The sequence below is a fragment of the Lemur catta genome, chromosome 16 (assembly GCF_020740605.2).
Source record: "Lemur catta isolate mLemCat1 chromosome 16, mLemCat1.pri, whole genome shotgun sequence".
Taxonomy (NCBI): domain Eukaryota; kingdom Metazoa; phylum Chordata; class Mammalia; order Primates; family Lemuridae; genus Lemur; species Lemur catta.
In genome coordinates this window covers 28,605,975-28,621,072 of record NC_059143.1, presented here as the reverse complement: position 1 = coordinate 28,621,072, position 15,098 = coordinate 28,605,975, and the positions used below count along the sequence as shown (strand labels likewise).

General features: G+C 37.3%; 1 non-coding gene across 1 annotated transcript; it reads right to left on the bottom strand.

Annotated features, from left to right (window-relative positions):
• Positions 1-2,157: 2,157 nt before the first annotated feature.
• Positions 2,158-2,261, bottom strand: LOC123621969. The gene has a single exon (XR_006729347.1). It is a non-coding gene; the product is annotated as a U6 spliceosomal RNA (small nuclear RNA).
• Between the last annotated feature and the right edge of the window lie 12,837 nt (positions 2,262-15,098).

Here is a 15,098-nt window from a genome sequence, read left to right as displayed (position 1 = left end):
AAAAGTTGTTGAAGTTAACACAGTGGACAGCACTGCAGACGCACAAAATGCAATGCGGTCCTTTAATTTTGCAAGTGTGCAAGGTGATCTCTGGTTCAACGTGGTGATAAAGTGCTTGCATTTGCCTCCACTTCTCATTAAAATAAGACAGAATCAAAATGGAATTAAACTCATAAACCTTAATAGGAGAGAGAACGAGAGATGGGGCAACACCCAATATTAGATTTCAAAGCACTGTTGAGAGATGAAAAATGGAAAGATACCATACATTTGAACAAAGAAGGTTGACAAATCTACAGGCAAAAATTAACATAGAAAAAGATGGCAGTAAAAGAGGGAGCTAATCTTCCTGGCAAAACCCCAAATTCTTTTGGAATAAAGTCAGTAGATATGGAGGATGGGATTATGAAAGGGGCCAAAATTGGAAGGAGAGAGGAGTAGAGAACCTGACTAAAATGCTGTCTCCAGAACAAGGAGCCAATCAGTCCCCTACTCCCCTCTTATCTCTTCCACATTCCTGGATATAACAAGTGTACAAGACACTTCATGTTGATTCAAGGCAAAAGAAAACCAAGCAAAATAACAACTATCATAATAACAAAAATGATGACCACTACATTAAAAAAATGCAATATAGCACTTGGGGAGAATTAGAAGCACTAGGTGAGAGCCAGCACCACAGAGTAAATTTTTTCGTGCTTTGGCAATCCCTTAGCAAAACGCTGGCCTCTCAGTGAGTCCAGTGCCTAGCTGGCCAGGTCAGCCTCCCAACTAAGGAGGAATCTCTCAGGGAAAACAAGTCTATATATACAGCAGTAGAGAAAATTCAGCTCACTACCTGGAAAAGTCTACCCAATGCCTCCTGTTTTAAATATGAGCAAATAACCTATAGTCACTCAGGCATATAAAGAAAACCAGCAGCATTAAAATGACAAGATAAACAAATAAAACAATTATAGTAGAAACAGAAATAACTCATGGAAGAGAAGAAATTTGAAAAGAAAATATAATTAGTATTCTCAGAGAGATTTGTAGGATACACCAAAAAATCAGTAAGATAGTCTAGGAACTCAACATGAACATAGAGCGAAGGGGACAAAGATACAGAAAATACGTGGTAAAATATAAAAAGTGTAGGAGAACAATCCACGATACCCAGCATCCAATAAACATGAGCTCTGGAAGGAGAAAGCAGAAAATAAAAGGAAATAAATAAGCAAACTAAAATACAGGAAAAAGTTGGCTATCTGAAGAAAGACATGAATATTTCTGCTTTTGGAAGGGGACTCTAATTACACACACAAAAAAAAGGTGGATTAAAAAAAAAAAAAAACTACTCCCAAATATATTAGGAAATTTCAGAACATAAAGAGAAAAAAAGAAGCTATCTCAAACTTTGCCAGTTGCTGTGGCAGAGGAATGAGAACCTGGTTTTTAAATGCCCAGGTCTGAGCCTGACTCACTTTCCTGCTCCTTAGTTCACTGGACAAAGTACGTCAACTTGGCTGCATCAGCCACGATGGGTCCAGGAAGTTCAATCACCCCATGTGCGTAGAAGGCAGAGAGGAGGAATAATTATTTGGGAACAGCACCAATGTCTTCAGTCATTGCTTTTACGTATCTTATAGATTTGTGCATGGAGCTGTTCTAGTATAACAGGGGTGAAGATTGTGGGGAAAACATGCAGAGATGTTTATTTTATAAAGGGTAAATCAAGAGATACGGGCAGAGACTGAATAATAAAAAGATATTGTTTGTATGTACTTTAATATGTATGCACTTATAGATGTTATACATAACATAAAATTTACCATGTTACTCATTTTTAAGTTTGCAGTTAGGTGGCATTAAGTATATTCAAATTTTTATGCAACCATGTCCACAATTCATCTCCAGAACTTTTTCATCTTCCCCAAGTAAAACTCTATAACCATTAAACAACAACTTCCTGTTTCTCTCTCTCTCCAGTCTCCAACAAACTCCATTCTACTTTCTGTCTCTATGAATTTGACTACTCTAGTTACCTCTCTAAGTAGAATCATATATTTGACCTTCTGTGTCTAATTTATTTCACTTATCTTAATGTCTTAAAGGTTCATCCATGTTGCAGCATATCTTAAAATTCTACTCTTTTTTTAAGGCTGAATTCTATTCCATAAAAATATAAAAATCTGCACAAATGTGCACGCTGTTCTTGAGCAGGGGCTGTATTCATCTCTGTATCATTCCAACTTTAGTGTATGTGATGCTGAAGTGAGCACTGAACATATTTTTAAGAAATTGTTTAAAATAATGATAACTACCTGAAAAACTGGAATATTAACTAAAAAGTGAATGGTAGATGGAAGTGAGGGTAATATAAGTGAGCTAAATATTCATCTTCGGTAGACAGGAAATGGCACTACCTAGATGTTATAAATTAAGAAAGAGTTATATCAGCACCTTGCATAGAACAAGGGATGCTACCTCCACAAGAAGAAACGTTTTAAAGAATAACAAGGAATTGCCTCTGGAAGAGCGACTCAATAATTTTAGAGGTAGAACAAAAGAGGTGGGCTTTTTAATTATTATTTTTAAGAAACCTGCATTACTGGTTTTATTTTATATACATATATATGTATATATGACATATTTATTTTATATGTATATGATCATAGACAGTGTCTCCAACCACACTAATACTTAATAACCAGCATTGTAATTCATAACTCCCCACATTTAATTGTGTCTACTTTTCATGGAACCAGGGTGCTTCTCTCAGGACAATTTCTTGAAGATCCTTGGACAACGAAGCCACGTGGAAAAGGACATGGGAATATACGTGGAAAGGCATAACAGTAGCCTCACTCCGAAGGCCGCCTTTTCTCCTTATCTCCATGTTGGAATCCTCATGTTACTCATGTTACTCTATTATCCATAGTATCATTTTATTGCTATAACTGCTACTACTGTTATTTTTCCCTTTTGATGAGATCTATCTGCCTCTTTTGGCACTGGTCTTGTTACTTGCCTGGAATGTGTATGAGTTCATTGAAAGCATCCTAGTTTACTTCCCCCATCCACCCCTGGACTTTCCTCAAAGGCCGGTTCTTGTTCAGCGCAATTTTCATATCAGCATCAGAGCTCACCTGAGAGTCTCTGGCAAAGGCTTCAGCAGCCAGACTTGTGTAGCAGCCCCAACCCCGACTATAGTTGTGTGAGTAGTACCTATGCATCCTCTGGCCCCCTGCTCCCTGGTTTTTCTTGGCCACCCAAAGACAATCACAGCTAGATCGTATTTCTCTTCCTGATTAACCCGAAAGCCCGAGCTCCTCCTAGCAGCATTACTTCATCAGAAGCTTATGGTAAAGCTCTTGAATTCACAAGCCCTGTGTGGCTGCACTCAGGGCAGCTGAGACAGGAGCACATTCACCTCCAAGTCTGACAAATGGAGGGAGGTGTAGTTCCATATCCTCAAATGGACTAGGGAATCATTTCAACTAAGTTCTATACTCACTTTTACTGAGAAAATTGTGACATTTCAAACAAATAAAAGAATCCTTTTGATCTGAAAATTGCAATAGGGTCTTCTCAAGTGTGTTTTCTTTCCTTAAAGTTGTTGTACTGTGATGTTCTTCTGATGTCAGTTACCATCTTTGCTATTAATACCTTTTGCAGATGCAGAAACTTGATTTGGAAAGTGATGAGGGATGGCAGCAGAATCTTCTATATGCTGCTCTTGTCAGTCCACATTTCCATTATTAAAATTTCCATACATTAGGGAAGAAAGTGAGAAACTTCTAAAATAAAATTGACCATAGTCACGTGGTGACTGAAACTCATATGAATTAAGAAATGCTTAAGAAAGTTGGGAATGTGCAACCTAAAAGAATGGAGTGAAAAGGCAATGTATTTTGAATGAGTTAAAAATTTTAATTCCCATGATGAGTTTTGTGACTGTCCATGAGTCACTCTGTGGTGGAAGGGATTTATGTCTCAATCCTTCCTTCTGTAAAACAGGAGCAAATAATGGTGCCTATAGTATATGTAATATTAAATATTTTCTTTATGTTTTTTGATGATAAGTAAGAACTTATATGTAAATTTGCATAACATCTTTAACATATAGAAAAAAATTCTGCTACTCATCATCATTATCATAATTACCACTGTTTTTTCTATTATTATTATTCCAAGGGGGAAAGCAAGTGCTAATGAATGAATGTCTGTCCCAGCTCAATAAAAGGCAGACTCTCTTAACAAATGAAACAACTAACCATGGGATGGAGAGTTCAATGAAATAATGAGCTTCCAATGCCCATCTCACCGGAATTCTGTAATTAAAAGGAGTTCCTGCATTAAGAAGTAGACTACACCTGATGATCATTAAGGTCTCTCTTACCTTTCAGATATAATGTAATGATTAAGTTCACGCAGCTCATTAGTGCCAATAAGTTTGAGGGTATCAATGTGGTCCCAAACTGTTCTTCTTTCTAGTTAATCAGGAGAGAGGTTGGCTGGGGTGTTTCTAGTCACTATTTCTGCACAGTGCTGCCAAGCAAAGTTGTTTCTCCCACCCTACTAGCAGGCAGGCCTCATTCTCCTTTTCTCTTTTCATCATGAAAGCCTCAGGAAGCAGAGACTGCCTGTTCTTCCCTCTACTCCCCCAAGAAAATGACAAAATGACATTCTTTCCCACTCTCTGTGAAATGATTTCTGTTAACAGCTCTGGAAAATGCTGCAAAGATGTGAGTGAAATGATGGCAGGATTTGTTGACAAGAAGGCAAAATGAGGGAATTCAGAAAAAATCACCCACATTAGCGACTGAGGAGCCTGTGGGTTCCATATGCTCCTCTCTCCCCGGGCCTGGGGTTGTCTCAGAATCATCTCCAGGGGATGGCAGTCTTCTTTTAAATGACTCAATCAATGGGGATTCTAATAGAGTCTAATGGATCTCACCATTACCAGACTTTTTTTTTGATGTTCAGCCTAATTTTTTTCTTTGATTAATTTAACCTATTTCTTTTCATTAGATGGTGGCAGTAATTTTGAAACAAAGGAAAGCATGCAAATTTGAAAAAAAAAAAGTCACTGTGAAAACTTCTGCTTAAAATATTCTTATTTTTGCAGCAACACAGGGCATAATTACTGTTCAAAAATCCTTCAGGGAAGTGTGGTTTCCCAAGCAGGTAATGACCACCTTGGAGTCTACCTTTCCTGATGGGATTATTCCTACCCTTGAGGCAGGGATTAGTAGGATCCAAAGAAAATTTACGTGCCCACCCAAATCAAGCTAGTGTACCTGAAATTCAATTTCCTGAGCCTCACTCCAGACCATTCTAGACTCTGTTTTTAGTATACTAGGTGATCTTTGAAATTGTTATATGAACTAGTGAGAGAATCAGTGAAAAATATTTCAGTCTGGGGGGAGTAGTCAGTATAATGTTGGATAGACATGGGTTTTGGGGTCAAAGATTTGTGGGCCCTGACTGTGCCACAATCATCTTCAACAATTTACTCATTTCTCAAAGCTTCAATTTTTGGCCTGTAAAATGATCAGGATAATCTATTTTTGACGCAGTAGTTCCAAGGCACTTTTTGAGAAGTCCCTATCGTAATTTATGGCAGAAGTCTAGCACTCAATAAATACTACAAATAATTATCCCTCCCTTGGTGTGCATGAGATTACCATAGATACAGGTGCGAGATTAGGGAAAGATTCATTAAAAATATTTCAAGACTACCGAAACCAGGTACTAACAAAAGGAATGCAATTGATTGTGAATTCACATGTTAACCTCGGAAAGGGAAATCATTTAGGACCAAAGTAATGAGGTAGAATCCTAGAAAGTCTCAATCTTAGTATTCAAGGGTAGAGGAAGGATAAAGGAGGTGGCATTTCTGGCAAGGAAACATGTGGAGCTCTTTAAGTGGAGGATAAGGTACTCAACTGGCATTAAGTAAATGACCCAATTTAAACAAAGTTGGGTGTTGGAGAATGAGTAGACAGAGGAATGGAATAGGTGGGGGAGAGCCAGGATGGGGGGCATATGAGAAGCCCAGACAGACATCATCACAATTTGAGAGACTCCCTTTTGAAAATGCTCATATCTCTTGTAAAAAAGCCGTTGGTGTGTATCCCAAGCAACATGACAAGTGTGTTACCTTGTGTCACAGATACAGAAGGCAGTGCGTTTAATATAAAAGCTCTCACTCTGGAATCATAAGATTTAATTTAAGATCTTCATTCTGCCAGAAAAACCTGAGCAAGTGATTTAACTTTGTACAAGTCACCTAATCTCATTGTCTTTCAATTTTTTCATCTGTAAAATGGGTACAATGCTAGCCCACTGCCCATAAAGATGCTGTAATGAGTAAATGAGGTCATGCATTTCTCATAGTTCCTGGGCACAAGAAAACACCCAGTAGGTGTTGGCTTAAAAATAATTCAAAGAACCATGCTGAGTGAGTTGAGGCAATCACTTTAAATGCAATCATATCTCACAGAACCACACGGGTAGCTCCTAAAATAATGCTGGTGTAATTCTCTAACGCAGTGACTAGCAAGTGTGTGTGTTGACTGTAATGTACAGGTGGAGGCATAGTATAACTGTGAGGCAGACTTTGCAGGACTGTCCTGTGAAATTTGGGCTATGTGGCTTCAGTGCACAAAACAGATGCTTAGCACATTTCAGTAAAATTTTAATTAGAATAAAATAACATAAAACAATGTACCAGAAACACAACATTTCATAGATGTTACGTGGTACTACAGTGGCCGCTGGGAAATTTTGTCAAATGATGTTTGAATAAAAAGGGTTGTAACTGCCTTTTCCCACCACATTTCTGGTGCTTGTAGTTTCTGATAATAATCTAGCCCTGTTGTCCCCGACTTAGAGAGAGCTCCCCTTTCCCGGCACATTTTCCATCTTCCCACCCACCAAACTCTTCCTAATTCGTGAAGATGATTGGTTGGGCTTGTTAATCTACCACACAGGTGTTTTGCTGAAGATAAGATACTCAGATCTGTAGTAAAGCAAAGACTATCTTATGTTTTATGTAGTAAAATTATTGATCACCAATAGAGAGCAAACCATGTTTATCTGGAGTACCCTGCTCCTAAAGGATTTATTCATGGCAGTAATACTTACCTATAGGAAATTGGCAGCGTCTCTGCTTTGCTGACTCTGGCCAGTAATGCCTTGTGCAAATGAATTTAGAGATTTTCTCAGCTTGTGTTCATATCCTACAAAAGGGAAATAGCCCAAATTGCACCTACTTGGGCCTGAATTATCGACTTCAGCTTTGAAGTGCAAATGAGCTGAATGAAAACATACTTAGGCTGCAACACAGAAACTATTCCTACTAGCTGACTGATGGTGCATTAACTGTCTGGTACAGAAAACTTTGCATTGCAATGGATTTGTAGTCCCCTGGTCCAATTATTCCACAGATGAAGGCAAATGCCATCTAGTGTATGAGCCAGTTAATAGTGGTCTTTTCTTAAAATTCTTTACTTTCTCTTTTTTCTGGCAATTCGAGTTACTGGATCACCCATAAAATAGTTCTTTCTTGGTTTATCGGGCCTGCTGCTTCTAAAGCTAGACTTATGGACTTGGGCTAGAAAACAAACTGCTATAAACAACTTCTCAGTAGGCTAAAATCATCAGTATTTATTGTGAATGAAAACTCCTTTGGAAATTTCAAATCACCATAATCCGTCTATATAAAAATAATCCTTGACTAAATGAATATGTCTGGAAGGAAAAATGAACAGAGCATTTATACAACCACACAAAATGTCATGTGTGAACAAATTATAAAAGATTTTCAATATTTTGCAACTTCAAAAAAAAAGCCTTTTATGGAGCCTAAACATATATGATTGATTTTGGAAAATAATATTAGAAATTTTAGTAACTTTTTCATGAAATCATAGCTATTTAAATAAATATATTCTTTGTTCACCACTACCCATCTGTACCATCTTAAATCATTATATAATTGAGAGGCTCTGCATGAAGATGTCCCCAGGGAATTTCTCAGTTAAGTTATCATAGTAGAATTTGCTTCTGAGGAGGGTCCCCTTCTTTGTTGAAAAGTGACAGATAGGTAATGTTTAACATCTGCTTCCATTAAAGGTACCATAAATATTCCTTTTGTAAGATTATAAATTTTAACAAATCTCTCATTCGCCTTTACTATCTTCCAAGAGAACTTTCTTTTCATACCCTAGAAATAGTACTTAAAGATTTTAGAGAGGAGAGACAGGAACTAGACTGAAAGAGGGACAAATAGGATTACATCCATTTTTCCTTTTGCAGGCCCCTATATTAGGAACAGTATTTTAAGATTCTCATGAGAACTTTACTACTGACGTGTCTACCTTTTTTGTACATAAATATCCTTTCTCCAGAAATGGCCCCAGGGAGTGTTTGGATGTAGACTCTAACATTGTATTCCCCACTAATAACACAAAGGAGAGGGTCTAGGAGTAATGAAATGCAGACACAATTCTTCAAAATCCATTGTACTTCACCCCGTAACTTTAACCATTTCTCTCATGACGTATTCATGCATAGATGTGAAAGAAGAACAAGGCCCATTGAACTGAATTTCCGATTGCTCACAAAGAAAGGACAGAACAAAGGGATCTTGCTAGCCAACGGATGAGCTAATCAAAGTCCAAATAATTAGCAGGTATTCGTTCAGTGGTGCTGAAGTTTGAATTCCTTACTAAAAGGGTAAAATTATCAGGCAGTGGGAACCGAATGAGAAAGAAGGAAAGAAGATGAACCCATTTAACTATAAAATTGTACCTGAGCCATTTCCCCAGATTAGATAGACCTAAAATCCCACTTTTTGCAGCTTCAAAATGGTTTCAGAGAAGTTTTTATTATTATCATTGTTCAATTTCATGCGTCTCTGCACTTGAACTTCCAGCCAGGAGCAGGAGTCGAACTGCCAGAAACGCTGTGAAGAAGCTGTTTTTCGTGGCATTTCCAGCCAATATTTTCAGGCCCAGGAGGTTTGAAGACACATCCAAACTTTTGAGCGCTAATATGATTTGAACCTCTGAGTCTTCTGAGATTTTTCTTTCCCAATCAGAACCAAATTACTAGCTAAGGAAGCAGAAGAACAGAATACAATTTCAGAAGTTATTTTCTGTACTGGATTCAATATCTGCAGGCCTCCTGATTTCTGTTATGTTTCTTCTCTACTCTGAACATTAAATGTAATATCTATAAAACTAATTATAATGTATATTATCAAGAGTGACCGATGTTTCTTGTGAATAGCCTCTTGGTGAAATTTCAGCCTCTATTTGAATGAGTATTCATTTTAATAAGAAAATGTATATGCTTAATGATCGCTATAGAACAGCTGTGTTCTATACAGACATATTAAATTATCATTTAATTTATCTAGCATTATAAGGGGCAAGTATTTCCTAGATAACCAGAATCTGGTTTCACAAGTCAAAAATGAGCTTATTTCAATATAGTGTGATGGAGATCTTTCTAAGCTGCCTCATCATGGAGAATGCCAAACATCATTTAACTATTGCTTGATAATCCTCAGTTACCACTGTGATTATGTCTGTGCTATCTGGAAATACATACTTTATCTTTAGTCTGAATTTTTCGTATAGCAATTTATTGTTATTATCTATAATTTCTTGTAAATGTCAGTCTGCCTGATTCAAACAAAACCCCTATCTCTTCTCTAATTTGAAACTTAAAATACGTTCTAACATGAATAAGCAGATAATCAAGTGTGGTGTGTTAAATCAAAGTTGTTAGGTGTTGAAAGGAGAGTGCAAGTACCTGCCTTTAATGCTGGAGCTTTTATGACAATTAATTTGTGTTGTCAGAGGATTTCTTTTTTCTGTTTATTTGCAGAAATGGGTTTATATCCCCATGAGACAGGATTACTGCAAGAGTAATCTCTCCACACATGTATTTAGCAACTACATTCATCAGTGATGTGCATCTTACTTAGGAGGCTGGTGGTACAAAAGTCACATACTTACACTTTAGAAAAAGGAATTTGAGCCCACAAGCCCAGAGACAAAGAAGACAAGTGCAGCGGAATGTGATTGGAGGGATACTGGCACGTTCACACCTGCTCCTGGATATTTTGTAGGGGCCTGTTTTCAAAATAACCTCAGCTTGTTAGGTGTAGCATTAGACCTAACATACAGTGAGTCATTATTTCCAAGCAGTTAAAATCATCATGAAAAGATTGCAGGTTTTGGAGTCAGCTTCAGTTCTAATACCAGCTAAAATACTTTCTAGTTTTTTGTTTGTTTGTTTGTTTGTTTTTTCTTTTTATCACATGCAAGCAATTTGCCTATTATTAGCATCATTTGAGGATAAAATAAGTTAATTTGTACCTTAATACCAGGAAACCCTATATCATTCTACTGTATGTCAGACATTAATCTGAATACCTTTTATATTAAGTAACTAAATCTTATAACAGCTCTATAAAATAGCTTCTACTGGTACCTCTATTGAAAAGCTAGGGAAATTGAGGCACAGAACTTGAGTAACTTGCCAGATGCCACATGGCTAGGAAGTAGAGTAGTTAGGAGTTGAACACAAGGAGTGTGGCTTTAAAACCTGTGTTTTTAATCATCAACATATACCATACTTAGGAGAGTATTGAGTATTTTTGTAATGATTAATGTTATGTTAGCTGGGAACAAAAAGAAGGTCTGCTTTTCTATATTACCTTCTCTCATGACCTGCCAGGTGTGTTTGTCATGTCGACCAGCTATCTTCTTGAAGAGCCAAGGACCATGGCCAAAGGGGACTGAACACTGTCTGGTAGAGATTTCAGGGCTGCTGCTGTTGGAGAACATGGCATAAGGAGCAAGGGAAAGACAAGTTCAAAGTGGGAAAAGGAAGGAGGAAAGGATAAATTACTATTTGCTGTCTGAAGACAGAGTATGAAGGAGGCAGGCCCTCAGGGCAGACACGTAAAGTGAGCTGATTGGCTGGGCACACAGAGAGGGATGAGGAGTGAGCCATTTGCAGGAAATTGAAGGTTTTCCATTGCTCACCTTTGTCTTACCGTGATCTAGATTCATTGTAGGTAAACCTTTATAACCCTTCTCCTCCCCATCTGTGCAATGATTATGGTGCAAGTGATCAAAAAATTGGATGTTTCATCCACACCTAAGTCTATCTGTCAGGGATATCACTTAGTATAAAAAAAGTCTGGTTTATGTTTTAAAAAATATATATTGAGCTAATTAAATTAATTAATGATTATACTATATATTTACATTGAATTTGGATTTTGAGGAACAAGGCTAGGAATAATGAAGCATTTAAGCAACATCAGATTTTAAGCTTATGTGTAAAAGATATACACAAATACATACACTCACCCTACTTATGCAATTATTATTAATATAAGATTTAAATAATTTATAACAATATGTTTAAAATATAAATAGTGCTGCAGAATTGGCACTATGGAAATGAGATGCTTCTCTTTCACAGTCTTGACAATACACACATCTATGTGGAGAGTGATTCTGCATGAGCTTTTAAGGAAGCATATCACTATCTGAAACCAACATCCAGAACCTCACCTAACTCCGTGCACATAAATCATGCTGTCGTCACTGTAGGGAATAAAAATTGCATTTTTTAAATGCAGTGAAACATGTTCCTTCCTTCTTCATCACCATCCTGATCAAATAACTGTGAAGAACATGACAGTATAATCATGGTCACATGATTGAGAGATCAGGAAACAAGACTTATACATATTTTCCAGTTCTTTGCCTTACTTTTGTCCTCAAATCTTATTTAGTTCATGATAGGTTTTCAATTTAAAGTGGGACTTAGGGTAGCCAACAATTGACAAACATAATAACAAGAGGCCCACAGTAGCGGAATAGATATGTCTAATTTCTAGGATTGTCTGTGTTTTAAAGAATTGGAACATTTGAAACATCTATTTAAGTATTTTATTGAGTATCAAATTCACAAGAAAAATTGGGGAAGCAGCTGTTAAAAAGGCACTGGTTTATATGAAAGTTTAAATTTTGTTTATGAAAAAAGTCTATTCAATTTTTTTATAGACGATGTAGTATCTTTTGTCTCTGTTACATTTTAAATGGCTCATTTTATTGAGGGCATCTATTTTGATTTTGAGAGTCTTAAGACAAATGGCAAAAGGGGGAATTAGGGCAGTTTGTTAGAAAGTATACTGGGCTGAATGAAGAGACTCCTGGGTTCTAGCCTTGGATTTATGCGAATGTACTTAGTGCCTGACTTCAGTTTATTCATGTATCAAATGAGAGTGATCAGTGTGTTCTCTCTGACTTTGACAGCCATCGTGAGCATGGACTGAACTAACATCTATGGATGTATTTTGTAATTTACTAGGTATGATGACAATAGTAATCTCCAATTGTATTGTTTTTAATTCCCAGATCCCAGCTCATCTATCAATGTATAAAAATAGCCATTAAATATGTGTTTAACTGAATGGAATACAACTATATAAACAAACAAACCAAACATACGAACAAATAAGAAAATAATCCACTAAGTCAAACTGCTTGGATGAAATGACAGTTTCAGTTGGAAGGTATTATTATCAGAATGTTTTTAAATAAATACAGCATTTCTGACACATTCAATAATTAATTTAAGGCCTGGCATGGTAGCTTACACCTGTAATCACAGCACTTTGGGAGGTTAAGAAGGGGGAAATCCCTTGAGGCCAGGCGTTCTAGACCAGCCTGGGCAACATAGCGAGATCCTCTCTCCACAAAGAAGAGAAAAAATTAGCTGGGCCTGGTGGCTGGCACCTGCAGTTCCACCTACTTAGGAGGCTGAGGTGGGCGGATTGCTTGAGCCCTGGAGTTTCAGGCTACTGTGAGCTATGATTGAACCACTGCATTCCAGCCTGGGTGACAGAGTAAGACCCTGTCTCTTAAAGAAAATGGTTTTAACATAGCATTTCTAGGTATAGATACCAGGGCCATCATAAAAAAATATTTCACAATTAATAAATCAAACCAATACAATGAAAACCAAGGTGTCTAAAAATTTGAAATGATTCTATAAAACTTTCCAAATATTCTTCTGAGAACTTAATCAGATTCTGAATATACCATGCCTGCCCTAACCATGATTCAGGCTATTAGTACATAGATTCCAAAATAATGAGACTATCAGAAAGGGAGATATTTATTAGACTTTATGGAGTTTTGTTCATTTGATATTTTCAGTGGAGTTGTAGTGCCTTACAGCAAGGAGAGGGTACCAGAGAACAATCAGTGGATCAGGTCCTTTATGTGGATGATGTGAAAAAGGGTAAAAGTCAGTACTCTCCCTGACCTCCTCTTCTTTCCCTGTGCTCTCACCAAGGGTTTCCCCATCCTACAGGAACATTTTTAGTTTCATTTGCATCCCTAGGGACTCAAATCCACAGTCTACCTTTGGACCAAACCAGCTGTGAAATGGCTATTTACCACATTGGCCCCAAGCAGAATGATGGGACTAATAGACCCATCAACGTTAGTTGATCCTCTGCCCACAATGGTTATAGAAGCATGATTTTGTCAGTGAATACTGGGGGTTAAGATAAAATTACCTCCCTATGAAATATGTTACTGAACTTTATAGAACAATTTTATGTGTCTTGATTGTTTACTGTATTTTATAGTGTCTTTGGGCACTGTTTTTATTTTACATGGTTTGATCTGGCCACTAGCTGGCAGCTTTAGCAATCCCAGGGACTGTTAGGTGTATATTGGCTCCAACTAAACATATTACAAAAGACTGGAGAACCAGGTCTGTGAGGCAAGTGGAAGAGGTTTCCAAAGCTGCATTTTTGGTGTAAAAGTGTATAAAATAGCCTCAAAGGTGAAGTATTGCAGGAAATAAAGTAACCAGGTGATTTTGGTTATTCCAGGCTTTTCAAATAGAGAGAATCTAAGTAGGGTACCTTCCGTCAGAGCTGAATTACTCATTCCAGAAAATATTGGTTTTTGATAGACCTGTGATCATGAAAAGTCTATCACAAATATTATTTACCTGGTTGAAGATATATAGAATTATCTAATGTCTTTTTGACCTTGAAATTTGATGGTCCTTATATCACTCTGAAATGAAGGAGATTGGTGGAAAAGAATTGCAAACCATTGCTTGCAAAACTGAAAAGCTAACAATGTCGAAACTATTCTGCGCCTAAATAAGCTTGCCTAATGTTGTATTTATGGCTGAATTCATAACGGAACCTTGTACAATGCAATTGCCTAACTTCAAAGTTCAGATGTTACTTTGTAATGGCAGAATTAATTTCCTTGATTGCTAATCCATCACGCCTAAGTGTGATGCATGTGGTATCAAACATGGGTATTTCTGCTATCATTAATTGTGGCATATTGTCACAACTGATAAGGAAGGGCAGTAAGAGGAAAAGAAGAGAGGCCCTGGTATTGGCAGTTTAGTCTTGTTTTCCCATAAGCCATGGCAGGTACAGCCAGAGCCCTCAAAATAAAGGGAGGGGCCCCTTGTGATTCTCACAAGGAGAAAAGACAGGCATCTATAAGCATCAATCACTGGGCCAGCCTTGCTCTCCATTTGTAAAGCTGTTGTTTATTGTGAGATAATGATTGATAGGGTCTAAACAAATGCTCAGAGAAATCAGGGAAGGTGCAGGCGCTTAGGTGTGATGTTTGGCCACAGGAAATCTGCAGGGAACAGGCCAGCTGGCAATGAGGACACTCCGAGGAAATTAACACAAATGCATTTAAAAGAAGAGCAAATAATGAACCATGGGCTAAATGGCAGCAAGGTAAAATGGCAACTATGGATACTAGGTAGACTAAGTGCCAGAGAGAAAAGAAAATGGGAAGGAATAGGACAATAAAAACTATTTGGGTGAATTTTGTTAAGAAAAGGGCATCTTTTAAAGGAGTTACTCAGTAAAAAACAGATCATTCAGTTAAGAGGGCAGAAGATTCAAGAGATAAAGTACAAATAAAAGGAATAGGCTTGAAAACTTTTGTTAAGAATATAGGCACAATTGGAAAGAGAAAGGTGTGAATTATTGATATACGTGTTTTGCTCCATTAAAATTCAAT